This window comes from Hemitrygon akajei, chromosome 19, assembly GCF_048418815.1.
Source record: "Hemitrygon akajei chromosome 19, sHemAka1.3, whole genome shotgun sequence".
NCBI classification, from domain to species: Eukaryota; Metazoa; Chordata; class Chondrichthyes; order Myliobatiformes; family Dasyatidae; genus Hemitrygon; species Hemitrygon akajei.
In genome coordinates, this window is record NC_133142.1 from 21,401,996 (window position 1) to 21,420,816 (window position 18,821).

Here is an 18,821-nt window from a genome sequence, read left to right on the forward strand (position 1 = left end):
TCTCAGGGGACTCCTACACTACCTGCCTACTGCTACGCTGTCTAGTGGCCAACCCTTCCCTTTCTGCCTGTGTAGCCTTTACCTGTGGTGTGGCCAACTCACTGAACATGCTATTCACGACTTTCTCAGCATCGCGGATGCTCCAGTATGAATCCAATCGCAGCTCCAGACGCTCAATGTGGTCTGCCAGAAGCTGCAGTTGGACACACTTCCTGCACACATAGTCGTCAGGGACACTGGAAGTATCCCTGATTTCCCACATGCTGCAGGATGAACAAACCACGGGGCCGATCTCAGCTGCCATGACCTACCCAATACTTGCGTCAACTTTTGAAACTTTCTCCTTTGAAAGGAACTTACCCGGCCTTACCTCACTCGGAGTGAAGGTTGTCCTCAGCCTCTTCTCATCAAAACCTCTCGAGTCAAAGCCTCAAATCTCCACTCACTCACTGGCCACTTTCCACAGGCTGCTCTGCTTGAGGTAACCCTCTATTTATTTGTTTGAGCTTTTCAAACTGCTTCGTCACCTGACCTCGATTGCCCAATCAGCTGCTTTCCGCTGAGTCTGAGCTATTCAAATCTTGATTGTCTAATCAACGGCTTTCTGCTGAGCTATTCAAATCTTGATTGACTTGATTGCACAGTCCAACTGCCAAAACTGCCAGAACCTCTCGAGTCAAAGCCTCAAATCTCCACTCCTTCACTGGCCCACTCACTCACTGGCCGCTTTCATCAGTGATGTTACCTGGGTCTTTCAACATCATACACCCTCGCCCAGGCGACCCTACCGGGGTTGATTAGACCCCAGCTGCTGCCCTAGCAGCAACCCACGGATCTGCCCTCTTTATCCAGAGTCATTTTGACGTTTTCTCTGCTGCATCTGTGGTGGTAGAAATGTCTCTCCTTCTTCTCTCCCCCATGATTCCAAGTGCAGTGTATACTTTGCAGAGCGACCGGCCTGCAAAGCCACGACACCCGACCTCCACGGGCCAACACTTTGCTCTCCAGCCTCTTCTTTGGCAGTTGTGCTTCAGATCCTCATACTTGGCTCTTTTCCATTCGTAGGCCTCCTCCATGCGTTCTTCCCATGGCATGGTAAACTGAAGCATAAGAAAGTGCTTCGATGAGTTCAACCACAACACAATGTTGGGCCGCAATGCCTTCTCTGTGATGTGGGGAGGGAACTGCAGCTGTTTCCCCAGGTCTGCTTTTAGCTTCCAGTCCTGGGCAGTGAAGAGCAACCCGGCTGCTTTCTGGTGTTCTGTTGGTCTTTCCCCCTCTTTGACAAAGCAGATGGTATTCTTGACCGGACTTGTTTTCCGGCAGATGTTAAGGGTGCCGCAGATTGTCTCAGCAATTGTCCGGAGGACCCGGTTATGCCGCCACAATAACGGCCATTAGCAAGAGCTCTGGGGCAGCAGCTCAGAGTATGCTCCAGCGTACCGGTCTTCTCACAGAGGGGGCAAGCTGGTCGTTCTGCAAGGCCCCAGCAGTGCAGGTTGGATGGGCTAGGGAGGGTAAGGAACTTGATACAGTGTGGATCCACCTTCCTGAGATCGTTCCATGTGATCTTTCGCTCAATCACCTCCTCCCATTTGGTCCAGGCTCCTTGCTGTTTCATTGCCACTGCTCTGCTGGTCCGCTCCTCCTCCACAGCTGCCCTTACCTCATTCTGGGCCAGTTCATCGCTCTTTCCCTTGTGCTTTGTCAAAGGGACTTCAAGGCTTCCAAGTCCAACTCTTCCCTTGGCGACTGCCCCCACCAGCACTTTGTGGCGCAGTCGCACCTCAGCTTCTTCCACTGCGGCCTCTGCTCTCCAGGTTCTTCCAGTTCTCACTGCCGCTCCTGCTCCGGCAACCTTCGGATCTGAAGATTCCCGGAACTGCTCGCAAAACCTGGAACTCCTCCTCGATGGGTTTCAGGGACGCCTCAGTTTGCAGTCATTCCCATACAGAGCGATGCTGCTGATGTTCCTTGGTAAACCCAGCCATCTTCGCAGGAATCGGCTGACTGCCCTCTCTACTTCAGCAACAGTGGGAATTGGAAACTCATAGAGAAGCAGTGGCCAGAGGATTCTAGGTAGTATACCGTGCTGGTAAATCCAGGCCTTAAACCGCCCTGGAAGGCCAGTCCTGTCAACCTCTTGCAACCATTGTTCAAACTCCCCACAGGTGTTTCTTATTGCAGCCTTATCTCTGAGTGTTGCATCAAACATCTTCCCAAGACTTTTGACAGGGTTCTCTGTGATGGTAGGAATTGGAATGTCCTCAATAGAGAAACAAAATTTTTCCTGTACTCTCCCCTTCTTCAGCACTACAGATCTTGATTTTGCAGGCTTAAAGGACATCCTTGCCCACCTCATCAACCTTTCCAGCCCCTTAAGAATCCACCGAGCACCAGGCACAGTCTCCGTGGTGATAGATCATCCATGAAGGCTCGTATTGGTGGTTGGCAGATCCCAGATCTTGATTTCGGGCCTCGACACTCTGGTTCTGCAGATCTTACCAGCGTGTTCGTTGCCGGGGCAAAAAGGATGACTGAGTTGGTGCAGCCTGTGATGATACCAATCATCAGCCTGCACCAGTCTGATGTTATCGGCCCTGTTTGAGACTCTCAGGTGGAACTCTTTTTGGTAGTCCATAAGGAGGCCTCTGATTCCTTCAGGAGCATGGTGCCTCTTCAGAGCATCTTCAACAACCTTGTGGGTGATTGATCCATAGATATTGGCCAAATCCAGCCACAAAACCACTAAGTCACCTGTATTCTCCCTGGCCTCTCTCAGGAGCTGTGTGATGACTTCAGTGTGCTCCAAGCAGCCTGGTACCCTTGGAACACCACCCTTCTGGATGGAGGTGTCGATGTAATTGTTCCTCAGGAAGTGCTCTGTCAGGTGCTTTGCCACCACGCTGAAGAAGATCTTCCCTTCAACACTCAGCAAGGATATTATCCTGAAGTGGTTGATGTTCTCGGACTTCTCTTCTTTTGGAATCCACACTCCGTCTGCATGCTTCCATTGCTTGGGCTCTTTGCCTCTCTTCCAGATGGTCTTGAGGATTCTCCACAGCCGCCGGAGAAGCCGAGGGCAGCGTTTGTAGATGTTGTAGCTGGTGCCACTCGGACCAGGCGCTAAGCCAGCTCTGGCTTTCCTGACTACTCGCTGAACCTCCTTGAAGAAGGGCTCTCGAAGGTGGAAAGCCCCTGTTGGTTCTGTAGGAGCGATGAGGGCCTCACAGTCCCCCAGTTCAACTTCTCTGTCCAGGTTACTGAAGGTGCTTCGAAGATGGTGGTCCGCCTGTTCCTTTGTGCAGGACAGCTTTCCGCTTCTCTTCTGTCACAGCAGCTGCTTGGTGAACTGAAATGGGTTACTGATAAACGCAGATCTTTTCTGTGCTCTTTCTCTCCTGCGCCTCTGATGTTGCTCCCCTCTTCTCAGAGTTATGAGCCTTTTCCTCAGCATCACATGCAGTTCTTCTAGTGGTGGCCCTTCCTCATGGTTTGCCAGTTTATGTTGTTGCTTGAGTGCCTTGAGTTCTTTCCTGATGTTGTGGATTTTGGTGGCTCTGTTGTTTGGCCCACTTCTCTTCCTCGGTACCAAATCTTTCTGCTGCCACAGTCATTATCTGCACTCTCCTCTCCACACTACCTTTGGCCACTATTTCCAACACTAGATCGACGTCCTCATCAAATCTTTGCCACTCTGCTGTCTGGCAGGCTTTGGGCCATCTGATCCGCACGGTCTGAGATGTGATGTTAGGATGAACAGCTTGTGCCACGCGGAGGCTCTTAGTACTGTGGGGTGCTTCCTGACCCTGCTCCTCCTCTGTCTCATGTACTAAATAAAAATTAATTTAACTCCACAAAGAAACTCTGCTGTCCAGGTCATTTACTGAAGGCTGATTTATACTTCTGCATAGGCTCTACGCCGTAGCCTATGCAAGTGGCCTATGCCGTTGTGAGCATTTATACTTGTGCGTTGATGTGTCTGTGTCATTCTGCAATTCACCGCCAAGACGCTAGTTGGCGGTGGGGTTTCTATGCCACTGTGTTGAGTTTCTTTGTGTACTTCAAACAATGGCCTCTGCTGAGTGCATCATATTGGAGTTGGAGCTAATAAACGTTGAACAAGAGTTCCTTTTATTGAAATTACTGCAACGCAGAAAAGAGAGAAGATGTCGGAGGAGATGGTATGTATGACCGTTGAACAGATTGAGGCAGAAGGGGGGGTGAATTTTCTGTGCTTGTCTGGCCACTGAGAGACATGGACGAGGAAATACATTTCAAATATTTTCAGATGTCGGCAGGTAGATTTGACAACTTGGTTCATCGTTCAGAAGCAACCGGAAATGCGTAGGAGGAAATGCGATGCTACCAAGCTGACCAATCACAGTCGATGCGGTCTGCATTGCCGTGACGTGTAGTTACATTTTTGGGGAGGTGCACATCAGGCTACAGCGAAGGGTACACGGCTACGCCCGTACCTCCAGCGTAGATTCGACGCAGAAGTATAAATTAGCCTTAAGTCTGCTTACCTTTTAGCCTTCATTAGACAATGCCCTGTTTTTATAGTTTACATGGTTTTCAAATATCTCCTCAGAATTGCTCTTTTCTATCACTGCTTTCTCCTCAAAGCCCGTCCGATTCTGGCAATTGAGAGCAGTATGTCACTTACTTCAAGTTTCATGCCAATATTTCACATCTGAGACCTTCAATCTGAATTCTTTTCATTAGTCTTGAGGAAAGATAATCATTGTTAAATGTACTCATTCCCACCGACCCCCCCCCCCCCCCCCCCCCCATCGATAGACACGGTCTGGAAATCTGAGTATTCCTATCATTTCTATACAGCCTTGTGGCTGCCTGTAAGGGGGGTGCATCTCCAGGTTGTATATAGTATACATATTTTGATAATAAATGTTCTTTAAGCTTTGAACTTTGCTTTTCTGTTTTTATTTCAGATTTCCATCATTCACCATATTTGGTTTGGTAAATTAATTTTAAGCATTTGCTTTTGGGAGCCAGTAATATTACTTTGACATATTTAATTTTAGGAGAACTCTTTCACTAAATATTCTGTTGAAATTTTAGATACATACACTTGAAATGTTTTGCAGGGTCAAACAATGAAACTGAATAGCCTTGTGTTTCCATTGTCCCCTAAATCTTTTTTTCTCTCTATTGTAGCACTTGTTTTTTTGAAAATATCTGACCGGTGCTCTTGGGAACACATCTGGAAATTTGCTTGGACATTTGACATCAGTTTGAGTAAGTAATAAAAATTGGTTAGATATTATGTGGTTTCTTTGATATTTTAATGTCATTTTTCAAAACAGCTAGCTGTGCAATTTTTGTAAACAAGCAATTATGTGGTATTTTCACCCCTCTTTTGTTTCTGAAACGATAACATTGTCTGGGCTTTGTGGTTGTTACGATGGTAAAACACATTACTGCAAAAAACTGATGAAAACTGACATCCAAATACATGCAAATCTAGACAGAAATCATGAAGTTACTGTTGGTTTTACAATAATTCCAAATGCAATCAACCTAAACTCAGTGATTTGTTGTCCACTTCAATTATTATACATCATTCTTTCTGTTAAACTTTTTGCAATGTTAAACCTTGCTTAGCAAGTTGTAATTGGATTTTTAAGTGCATACGAAGATGTAATTACTGGCAAACAGTTCTCCATCCCCTAATATCTTGAAAATCACTTTGGAAAGCCCAGGCCACATATCCCATTTAATCTTTGTGGTCGGATTTATACATGAACAATAGCGAGAGCTGTCTCTTTGTTGCAAACTGGAAATACATTTGCTTTAAAATGTTTTTTAAGGCATCAAGAGACCCACAATGTGCTTTGTGCATAATAAGGTAAAACAAGTAAATTATTCCCACATTCGTGGTGAGTGTATTAAGATGTCATATAGAGTAAATACGTTTGTTTCTCTCCTAGATGACAAAATAAAACTAACTTCAAACAACAGTACAAAAACAAGTTTAATAAAACTTACAATCAAAGGTGACTGAAAATTTAAACGTATATAGAACTGTGTTCAATTTTTAGTTATATATTTTATACTTTAAAAATAAAATCATGGTTTCAATATATCTGATTACTATATTTAGTTTTGTGATGTGTTATTTGGGTTTCAATGGTCCATCAATGAGCAATTACTTAGATTTATTTTGAATTTACCCAAATTGCCTGATACACTAAACTACTTTTGGAATATTAACAGGCCCCATCCATTCACCTCCCTCACCTCAGTATATCTACCCCACCCAAAATGTTTCAACTGTCAAGAAAATAAATTCTAGAGTTGGTAATAACGATAACGAAGACTACTTAAACCGGAATTCCCAAAGTTTTTTATGTCATGGACCCCTACCATTAACCGAAGGGACAGTGAACCCCACGTTGGGAACCCCTGATTTAAACAGTGCCTTTCATACCCTTTGACGCAGAAGTCTTTTGCAAGCAGTACTGTTGAAACGCAGTCAGTACTGTAACAAAGGAATTACAATAGCCAATTTGCAAACATGAAGAAATTATTTACACAGTAATATAATAATAACCATATTTTTATACAATTAATTGAGGAACAAGTAATGTCAAGTAGCCAGGAATAACCCCAAAGCTCTTCAACGAAATAGTACCATTGGGATCCATATCTACGTGAAGACCGACAGGACTTTGATTTAACATCTCAATGAAAGTAACATGTTTCATTAAAAGAAGCACAACTTCAGTGCCACACTGAATTACCAAATGAGATTGTTGTCTGCTACAGCACTTGAACCGAAATTCTGAAGCAAGACTGCCACAAAGTGAACCGCAGTAAACAATTATTTAACTTTTGACCTGAATTTAAATGATCTGCTAAGTATGAGTTATAGTATTAAATCTTCAGCAAGCCTCCCACTGATGAAGAAATATAAGTATTCCTCCCAGATCACATCTTACTTCCCAACTCCCACCTTGTTTTTCATTATCCCACGGTTCGTACAATGATGTGACAGGAGAAGTGGGCATGTGGGTTTCCAGTTCTCATCATTTTACACGCAGCTTTCCAAGGCCACATTATTGTCCATCTTGAAAATCCTTTCGCATAACAGCACCATCCCTAGTCAATGGAAGCTCAATAAATCCTATGCACTGAATACTGGGATAAGTACTGTATAACCATCAGCTGACATCCTAGTAAACTGAGCCTTCAGCTGCCGAAATCTATTCTTTGCAATTCCTCCCTGTCAATGTCTTCTACTCCTTCGATAGCTTAAAAAAAAATCTTTATTGTGCTGGTTCGGTTTTTAACATTAATTTCTTGTCCTACATGTAAGAAAGACTTTGTTCCCTCCTGTCAACAGATCCCTGGGAAATTTAGGTTATCACCTCCTCACTGGTCAGCTCACACACTATACAGCCAAGAGGTCCAATACACTTTGCACTGGCCCCTCAACTGCTTGCCAGTGTAGGAAAATTATCCCCTTAGCTTATCTTAATTTATAAATTAATTTCTTTGACCTTAAAGCGATATATTTTTATCAATAATGTTTTAAACCAGTACCAGGCCTTGTGGGCATTCTGCAATGGGGGGGGGGAGGGACCTGAGGGGCAGCAAACGTTCTGCTGAAGGAAGCCATCAGGTTGAGCAGTATGTGTGGGAGGAGTGGAGCTGTCGGCACTTTGAGTCAAAACCCTGCTTCAGGACTAAGAGTGGAAAGGAGAGATAGCTAGTACAGAGAGGAAAGGCGGAATGATAACTCAGGGGCCAGAGGGTGATTGGTGGAGCGAGGAGGGGTGATAATGATGGATAGATCATGCCAGATAAGGGAGGAGTAAAGTTGGGAGATGAGTGGATGATAGATGGAGGCAGACAGAGAAAACAGATGGAAATAGGTAAGGGGAGGGGAGAGTAAAGGTAGAGACAGCTAAGAACATGTGCAAATAAAAAAGACCATGAGCATGTGTAAGAGGACCCCTATACTGCCAGGATGTGAAGAGAACCTCTCCCCACCACTCAGAATCTATAGGTATTGGCTTATTTCTCAACCATCCACACCCAGCATTATGCAAGCCACTTTGATTTATTGGGTTGAGAACCTCAGTTCTCTTTCTGCATTTAAATGAAGAATAGTTCTCAAAATAGCTAAGCTGCACGATACGTACACTTGACAAGCTTCCTCACTCTATGGCTCATTCTGCCTGCTAGCTATCTATAGGCATCCAATAGCTGGTTGGACGTTAAGTACAGAATGCTCATCTGCAGATGCAGTGGAGCTCCATTTTTTGCAGTTAATTTCTGTAACTGAGTCCTACAAATATTATCACATTTAATGACATCAGTGTTGCTTACTATTATGCTTTGTAACTCCAAAACATAAACAAAATAAACCTGGAATAATGTCATGGTTTCATTTTTACTTAAATTATAACATGGCGGTGTGATGACATGCACCATTTATGTACTATTACATATAACCAGTAATTAATTATTTAAACAAAGAAAGCTTAATCAAACAATGTATTTACAATATTACTTAAATATTACTAAATATTAAATACACAACACTCCTCTCTGCTTAGCTATAAACTCCAACTCAATATAGAATGCATCTCAAATTGGTTGCTATCCATCTGTCTCGAAGGACAATGGGTAATGATTATCATCTTCACAAGCCTAGGCAGAAGAAATGGAGATCTGGAGGTGCCCAGATATCAAGATCCCCCTCTCAGCCTCACCAGTGTTGTCCAAAAGAATGCTTATGAAGCAATATGTTTGGCACCAGCTTGGCTACAGGAGCTGCCGGAGGGATGTTCAATGGCATCCAGCTGCCTTAGTGGGGCCAACTCCGGATTTGCAGTCTGGATTTACTCCCGTAGCCTTCGTCTCTCCCGAGGCTGCCCACAAGTTAGTGGGGCTATTTACCCATAGCTGGGGATCTAGTTCACGAACACCAGGACGTGTCCACACACCAGTGGACCTACGTGCTACACGTGCAGGGGCCAGACCTCCTCCCCGTCCTCTGTAGTTTAACCTGAGTCCAAAGGGAGTTCAGTTTCCGTGTGTCACCAGCAAGGAGGCTCTGCATGAAGCATGCTGTTGGAGAGGCTGTGTACTGGGAGGGAGAGAGTAACACATTCAGCTCTCCTTTTCGCAAGACTGCTATCCAGCGGTGGAAGCTGAAAGTGAGAGCGACAAGCACTACCCACTACACTACCACACTAGACATGTCACAACCATTTTGATGAAATATATATATATACAGACGTGTGTGTGTATATTATATATATATAAGTTGAGCAATAGCGTGACCACAGTAAGTGATCCTTGGTTTAAAGAATTCACACATTGTGCTCTGAGCCCATAATCTTCTAATCTTTTTAACACTGTCTTGAGGTTTTGGAGATGTTCCTTGTCAGCCTTACTGGTAGCAATGATGTCATCCAAGTAACACTGAGTACCTGGATAGCCTTACGACCCCTGGTCTATAGCTTGCTGCCAGAGTGCAGGTGTAGATGGTGCTCCAAAAATAGGCTAATTATAGTGATAAAGCCCTTTGTGAGTGTTCATGGTGAGTAACTCTTTGGACTCTTTTTCCCTCGCCATTTGTAGGTAGCACTCAGATGAGTCTACATTGTAGGGTTTCCCTTCAGAAAGGTTTACAAAAATATCTTTTATCCTGGGCTGAGGGTATTGATTTACATTCAGTACCGGATTGATGTTGACCTTAAAATCACCACAGATCCTGACAGACCCATTCTTCTTGGCTACTGGGACCACTGGCGTTGCAACCTTGGAAGGAATTCCTTCACCTCCACACAATGTAGCTTACTGCCTACCTTATCACAGGCCAAACAGGCTACGCAAAACCTGGATGTGGTATTTTTCCCTTGATATGTTTGAGTTTTCCAATGCCATCCTTGAACACTGCTGTGGTATCATGCAGCAGCTTTCTAAATTTCCTTTCGGTTGACACTTTTGCAGAGGATATGGCATGCAAATGGTGGATGGATTTCCAATCAAGTTGTAGTGTTTTCAACCAATCATGAGCACACAATGCTGGCCCTTCTGTTGTACCTCACTGTTACAAGTGAGATTCCCACAGGAGTTATCCAGTACAAGTTCTTAGTTAGATATCTAAAAACTTCAGTTCAGCATCTTTGAAATGTTGTTCAAACTCATTGTGTGGAATGACCGAAATAGCTGAGCCAGTGTCCAAATCCATTTTAATTAATTTGTCGTTCACTTCTGGTGTAAGCCATATTGTTTGTCTATTGTTAGTTTCTGCATTGTAAATCTCAGGGCTACCCAGTCCTATATCACTCTCATCATTATCAGATTTTTAGTCAGCAGTGTGCAGTTTAGTGCTCTTTCTGAAACTGCAACTTGACTTTTTATCTTTATCTCTTCCCTTATTCCATTTATTGTTGTCCGTGCAACATGCTCTTTGGATGTGTCCTTCTTTGCGACATTTCCTGCAAGTTGCTCCTCTAAGTCTAAATTGGTCTGGTGTGTGCAAACCACTCTCATAAGAGTTATACAATTTGTTCAGCCAGGCACGAGTTCTGTTTAGACAATGCAATCTTGTTCATGCTCACTTTCATTCCTGACTGTAACTCAATTGTGGCTCTGCCTGCTGTTTCCATTGATACAGCAATTTCAACTGCTCTTTTAAATGTAAGTTGTGCTTCAGTTAGGAGCCATTTTTTGAATGTGTTCTTGTAAGATTCCACAAACTAAACAAGCTTTCAGTGCATCATTAAGCCCATTCCTGAACTGACAATACTCAGACACCTTCTTCAATTCAGCTCCGTACGCTCAAATGGACTCCCTTTCCTTTTCACAATCCACATTGGTTTTGGTTTTAAATATTCCTGCATTACTTTTGTGATATCAGCAAAGTACATTTCTGCTAGGTTGATTGGAGCAGTTAAACTTCTAAGCTAATTGTATGCCTTTAACCCCAATGCACTCAGCAAAACTGGCACACGTTTCTCATTGGCTATTTAATTAGCTTCAAAATACTGCTCAATTTGCTCAGTATACATCAAAGTTATCCATTGTGCAACTGGATGTGTCTATCTTTCTGATGTAGCCAGTCATTTTCCCTTTATTTTTATTTATGATTATTATCACACAGTTCTCACTCTTTATGAACCCGTAAATTCATCCATTTCTTATCTTTTTTTTTAACTTGCTGCACTTCAACTGATAGGTAGCCTAGAGCTCGTTTTAAATTTACTCGTCTCCACTGTAATGTTTCATAACTTCAAAACAGAAATGTGATTGAAATAAGAACTCAGAGCCGGAAATAATGTCTTAGTTTCATTTTTACTTTAAGTGACGTGCACATGTATGACATGGTGGCATGATGTTGCATGCCATTCATGCACATATAACCTATAATGAATTACTTTTAAAAAATAAAGAAAGCTTAACCAAACAACATATTTACAATATTACTCAAATACTGCAGAAATATTTTTAATAAAAATAACACACTCTTTTTTAATAAATAATAATGATTCAAAGTCAGTAAAAAAAGGATTGGGTTTCTGATTACATTACAGTAATCAATAAATCATATTACTTAATTCTTTTCCGTATTACCAAAGAGTATAAGTTTACTTTAACCCTTGTACAATGCAGAGTCAACAAGATGGTTTTCATCATAATTTTAATTGCATTAAAGCAGTTAATTCACTAAATTAGTGTACACATTGATCACAGGTTTACTTTATTGTTCTACATTAAAAACATATTAATAAACAGTGGTCAAATTCCTTTACAAGATGTCTTTATATTTCTTCTTGTGCATCACATTTGCTGAAGACAACATGACAGTCGCCTCCTGAAGCAGATATGAAGTTGAGCCTTTTCAATTGTTACTTTAATCCCAGTTTTAACATTTTTATTTTGAACAATTTTGGCATATGTTGAGTCTTGGAAATACTTAGCATTACTTAGGGCAAGAATTCTTCAGTGCTGAAACCTGGCAATGATCACTAAAATGGAGAGAACAAAAGAAGTTCATCCTTCAGCCTCAGCACTGTTACTTTGGTGAAATGCAGCATTCTTAACCTTTGAAATGTATCTTTGAGGCCCAGTCTTATCATCCAAAGGAGCAGCCAGAATTTTGCTTCAAATGGAGAGCTAAGATGGATGATTTTTTTAAAACATAATATGTTTTACAGTAAGCTATAGACTTCTGAAATATTTCCAAATAGATTAAAAATGAGTAATAAATGTTTTCAATATTTATTACTTCTTTATTTAATATTATTTTGGGGTTTTTTGTATTTCCACAATTTGTTGTTTGAACATTGGTCGATTTTCCATCTTTGTATTCAGTTTTTCCTTGATTCCATTGTGTTTCTTTGTATTTACTGTGAATGCCCATACGGAAATGAATCTCAGGATGACATATATGTACTTCGATAATAAATTTACTTTGAACTTGGAAAATATGGGTTCTGCATCCATATTTTTAACTCAGTTTCAACAAATTTATTTGAAAATTGGGCTGTAGTTTACAGAATATACATAACTTGAAGAAACGAGGGACATGAGATTGCGTAAAAATAATTGTAATAACTGGGAGCATGGGATTATGTAGTTAAAACCAGAAGCCTTCTTGCTTGGATTGGCAATCTTTTATTGTCAGTGGAATGAACACCACATCCTGAGAATGTAATCCAAGCTCCAATGTATGTGCAGTATTTTAATTTCACCACAAACCAGTGGAGTTTAGAAGAAGTCTTTTTTTTATTTCTGCCAGCTTATCCCTTAAAATTCTTTTTTTGGGTAATTAGTTTTATAACATTTGTTTCTTTTAATACCGATTATCTTACCAACTACGTAAGATTTCTATTTATTATCATTTGCTTCTCTTGATTATAGCTCTCAATATTTGCTGAAGTAATAAAATTTTCAAACTGTCAAAAGTCATGAGAAAGTAAATTATAAATTAGGTAGGATGCATCATCATAAGGATTTAAAGTTGAAATAATAATGAGTTAACAATAGATTGAGGTACATTTATTTGTACAGGATCATTTGTATTGATAAACTAAAAAATTAATAAAATAAGATTCTCATCAAGCAACACCTGTATTAGTCCCATATATTTATACTCTTTCCTGTCATGCACCTGTCCAAAATCTTTTTAACTATTTGGACAGGAGTATGCCAATTGTACCTGTACCTGCCTCTACTACATCAACTGGTATCTTATTTCATAAACCCACTACTTTCTGGTTGGGTTGATTTTTTTTTCTCCAATCTTGGCAATTTACTCTATCACCATATGAGGAGACATCCTCAGTGCACTCTTTGTATGGTGATGAAATGTTTGCACGTAAGTTGCCAAGATTGGAGAACTCAACCCAACCATCAACCATCTAATCTACACATTTTCCAACCACTACTTTCTGTGTGAAAAACTTACCCCTCAGATCTAGTTTAACTATTTCCCATCGCTTTAAACTAATGCCCTTTATCAAAGACTATCCACCTCATAATTTTATATATCTCTATAAAGTTGCCACTCAGCCTCCTGCACTCCTCTGAGAACAACTGAGCTTATCCAATCCTTCCTTTTAGCTAATGCCAAGCAACATAATGGGGAATCTCTTCTGAAGTTGTCTTGCTAAAGGGCAAAGGATGTTGGGACAATCTAAGCTTAAATTGATCGATTTGTATTAATTAAGTGTATTAAGGGATATGGAGTGAGGTTGAGCTCCAGAACATTCATTAATGACAAAAATATTTTAAGTTTATTCCTATTTCTAAGTGGCTGGATTTCCCTTTTTAAGAAGATGTTTTGATGCAGTGTAAATGTTCCCCATATGGACAATGATTTATGCCAGGAGACATTCATTTTACAACCATTTCTTTGATGCAAGGAAACTGACTAAGAGCTTAGCAGATTTCAAAGATCTCTCTGGCATGAGGTATTAAAATCCTGGCCTCTCTCTCCTTTTCTGCAATTCCCTTTATGGTTCAGGTATGACGAGACTGGAATTGTCTAGTTCCCAATCTGCTAAGGTGCTAAAGTTAACTTTTTAAAAAAGCAATATTTAGACCTAATGGAGTAGTGCACAAAGGCAATGAAAATAACAAATCTTTTTTGCAACAGATGTTTACTAATGAATGTACAAATGAGATTGATTGCATGCAATCAGTTGGATGTACTGTATTAATCATCAGACGAAGAATCATCATAATTGACTAAAGCATATTTAAATTGCATTGATTTATTCTGTTTGAAATTCTATACAATAGCAAAGTGCACCCCTACTGTTCAAAACACACTGATAACATTTCAACTCATTTACGGGAATACAAACTGCTGGTACAGAGACATGATCCAGTGAAGCTGATCTCAGTTCATGAAGACCAAGAGGGACACCACTTTAACTGGGACACTGCAGACAAAACACAAGGTGCAGGCAAACACAAGGCAGGCACGCAAACTTTTAGAAGTGTGGTTCTCTTCTGGTAACTCCGTAATCAAACATATTGAAATAGACGTCATCTATAAACACCTAAGAATCAAAGAAACATGAGCCAATAGAATTCAAAGGTCAACTGCAGGGGTAGCCAATCAGGACTGAGCCAAGTGAACAGGAGGGCTATACAAGTGTAAGCTCAGAGGATCAGGACTTGTTGGTCATCACTCTGAAAGCGCATTTCAGTCTTTAGCTCAAAGGACTATACTACAACAAGCAATATATTCCAATGAGCACGTTTGTTAAAGCTAGTAATTCAGGAGCTTCTGGCCATACGGTTGATATCCTAGTCAACGGAATCAAAGGAACCAAGAGTTAGATCAATCTGGTTCTGCAGAAGTGCAAGTAGTAATTGACAGAATTTTTGAGAAATTCAGAGCCCCAGATGACGATAGCATAACTTCATGAAAAAGTCTGGCTTTCATCTGTGGATCCTCATTGCTGACGTTATGATCAATACCCAAGAACTTTGAACCACGCTTTGATCAAAACTACCACCAGCCCAAGAGAAGAGCTCACAATTTACAGTCCATTGCTTTCAGTGAACTATTGAATAATATTTCATTAACTAAAAGTACTAATTTAGCAATTCTAGCTTTTCTCCACTTTCAAAGTTCTTGGGTGTCATGCTAATACAAAGGTTCTTTGTCAGTCAAGGGAATGATTATCAGTGTAACAGACATGACAGAATTCAATAGTCCTTAAATCACCTCATTTAGACCACAAGACCATAAGACATTGGAGCAGAATTAGACCACTCAGCCCATCGAGTCTGTTCTGCTGATGGATCTCTCAACCCCATTCTCCTGCCTTCTCCCCAGACCCTTGATGCCCTGACTAACCAAGAACATATCAACCTCTTCTTTAAATATATACAATGACTTGACCTCCATGGCCATCCATGGAAATGAATTCCAAAGATTCACTACCCTCTGACTAATAAAATTCCTTCTCATCTCTGCTCTAAATGGGCATCCCTCTACACATTCTAAGGCTGTGCCCTCTGGACCTAGATTGACCCACTACAGAAAACATCTTCTCCACATCCACTCAATCGAGGTCTTTCAATATCTGATAAGTTTCAATGAGAGCTTCCCCGCCTCCACCCCTCATTCTTCTACACTCCTGTGAGTACAGGCCAGAGCCATCAAACACTCCTCATAAGTTAACCCTTTTGTTCCCATTCTCATGAACCTCCTTTGGACCCTCTCCAATGCCAGCACATCATTTCTTAGATAAGGGACCCAAAACTGCTCATAAATCTCCAAGTGTGGCCCTCTTGCAAGGATTGCTAGCACACATTAGCAAAGAGTCCACTGGCCTGCTATAATGGAGAAGACAATGGTGGATGCCAACCAGTGTTGGCAGGTAGAAAGCTCCAACACTGAAAGATGGTGAAGCTGGAAGTAATGCACACAAGGGGCTTGATGAGTTTTCTCCTTTCTCTTTACAGCTACTGGCAACCTATTGGACCATAGGTTAGCTGATTATCAGTTTCAAACCTCTAAGACACTGAGGGCTTATCCTCTTTCATTCCCAGAGGTCTGCCTCATCACTAGCAAGCACCACCTCAGGAACGACAACCTCTAACATTAAGGAAGCTTCTACTGGTTATTCTCAGGAGAGCAGGGGTATGCCTGTGAGAAAGCTGTGTAAGTGCACATCAGTCGATGAGAGCTAACAGTACGGCAATGCAGAATGTGGTGCAAATCTGCAGTTCCAGGTCAAAAATTGTTTGCTGCCTATTTCTAGCTCACTGAGGAGCCATTGCATGATGTTTGAACAGAGGAAGCGGTCCACTTCCAAACTGTGCAGGACTGTTGCAAGTGACGCCAAAGTAAAATAGTCACCAATAAACCAGGAATTCAGTTCTGTAAATTATGAATGTTATCTCAGCAATTGACCCTCTGATGGAAATGTGGACCATTCTTTGAACTCCATCAGCTCCAGTTGATAAGAACGTGTAGAACAAAGGTCCCATATAGCTACTGCCCTCTTGCAGTCTCCTGTCTCACAGGTAAGTATGATGATTGAAGCTCAGACCCACTCAAATACCTTTCGATGATACAGGAGAGATGATTCCATTCCTCCTCAGAATCACAGCCGCCTGTTCACCTACCAACCCTACAACCACTGCCCCAGTTCAGACCGGGAGACCCTCAGGGCCAAACTGCCCAGGTAGTAAGTCAGGTGCTGCAGTTTACTTCCTGTCAACCAGAGCACCTGGATATTTATCTTGCAGAAGTATGAAAAGTGAATATTCAATTTAGTTACTAGGGGATTACAAGGAGAATGTATTACAAAGAGAATTCTTCCATCCTTCTCATATACACATGCTCCTCAGTTAACAGTAAGTTGCGAAGAATAGGCCATTAGCTATTCATGGAACCTTACCAATTAAGTACAGAAATGAGGTAATACGTGGTCAATGTATTTCTTAGCAAATGCAAATTTCTTTCAGAAGGCACTTCCATCATTAATTGTAATGTTATCTGCAAATGGGAGGAAATATTGTTTTTCATTAAGTTAAGGAACATTACCACAAATTAACAGGTAATGAGTACACCAGATATATATATATAGGAAAATACTATTTTCTTGGAAAGGAAGAAAATCATTCCTTTGATCTTCAACTTTGATCAAACTAAACATAACAGTTTTGAACAAAATACTACCTAGTATAAACCTGTTCAGATGTTTGCAATTTTCCTTCAGTGCTGTACTACAACTGTGCAGAAAGGAAAGCATTAACTGCACATGCAACATAGAGACTTAAAGGTAATTTTTTTAAAGCTCCATAAAACCTGGAGAGAGGCAGAATGCTGCCAATACATATTTTGTCACTAAACGTCGTTGAATTTTGCCTTACTTGCTGGTATGGAATCTCAACGACCTCTGGCTATTCTGAAGTTCATCACAGGTTTTTGAAGCACCATTTCTATTGCTACATAATCCCCTCTCTAGCACTAACTTGTGCACAGCAAGATCTCAAAACAACAAAGAAGTAACCAGCATGTTAACATGATTTCTGACATTGAATGAAGAAACTCATAGAACCATAGAACATTACAGCACAGAAACAGGCCTTTTGGCCCTTCTTGGCTGTGCTGAACCATTTTTTCTGCCTAGTCCCACTGACCTGTACCTGGACCATACCCCTCCACACACCTCTCATCCATGTACCTGTCCAAGTTTTTCTTAAATGTTAAAAGTGAGCCTGCATTCACCACTTCATCTGGCAGCTCATTCCACACTCCCACCCTCTGTGTGTGAAGAAGCTGCCCATAATGTTCCCTTTAAACTTTTCCCCCTTCACCCTTAACCCATGTCCTCTCGGTTTTTTCTCCCCTAGCCTCAGTGGAAGAAGCTTGCTTGCATTCACTCTATCTATACCCATCATAATTTTATATATCTCTATCAAATCTCCCCTCATGCTTCTACGCTCCAGGGAATAAAGTCCTAACCTATTCAACCTTTCTCTGTAACTCAGTTTCTCAAGTCCCGGTAACATCCTTGTAAACCTTCTCTGCACTCTTTCAAACTTATTACTCTACACTGTTTCAACCTTATTATCCTTCCTGTAATTAGGTGACCAGAACTGCACAGAATATGCTCACCAAAGCAACAGAGAAATTTACTTAAAAATGTTACATGGAATATTTTAAGATACTGTTGGAGCCTAGATGGATTTCTCTAGCTTGGTGTTGTTATAGACTCAATGGACCTTTTGGCCTCCTTTAATGTTGTAAACTTTCTGTCATTTTGAAGTCTGGTCTTCGTCAGGCTCAGTCTCAAATGTCACATTCACAAAGTGAATTTTGGCAAGTCGTGAGATTATATGTTTATAAAAGATTAAGTATCATGCAAAAAATAAGTATAAATACGGTAGCTGATATTATGATATCATAAAGTATAACCCAAATCTGTATTTTACCCAAGGTAACAATGCAAAGATAGGAAATAAAGCTACTGTTGCAGAGATGTTTTGGCTGCATTGGGAAAGGAGGAGAAATCAAGAGGTCTATTAAGGTGGACAAATGGAAGAAAGATGGCTGGAGAACTTTACCATTTAAACAAAGCTAAAAGAAATTGAAGGAAGCAAGTGGGACGATACAAATTCTGTCATAGAGCATGCACTGGTGTCTTTCATCGAGACTGTCTCCTGTGCTGTTGGCAGACGGAGCCGAGCTGCACAGTATCAGGAAGGGAATGAGAAAAATGGGCGCAGAGCCATGCAAAAATAACATATGTAAGAAATGTACAGGAGGTATCTTCTATTCTAGTCATAGCCTTTCAGTGAAAGGG

General features: G+C 41.2%; 1 pseudogene; it reads right to left on the reverse strand.

Moving 5' to 3' along the window:
- Nucleotides 1–854: 854 nt before the first annotated feature.
- The window catches only part of LOC140742151 (uncharacterized), a 48,119-nt pseudogene continuing 30,152 nt past the window's right edge, over nucleotides 855–18,821 (reverse strand).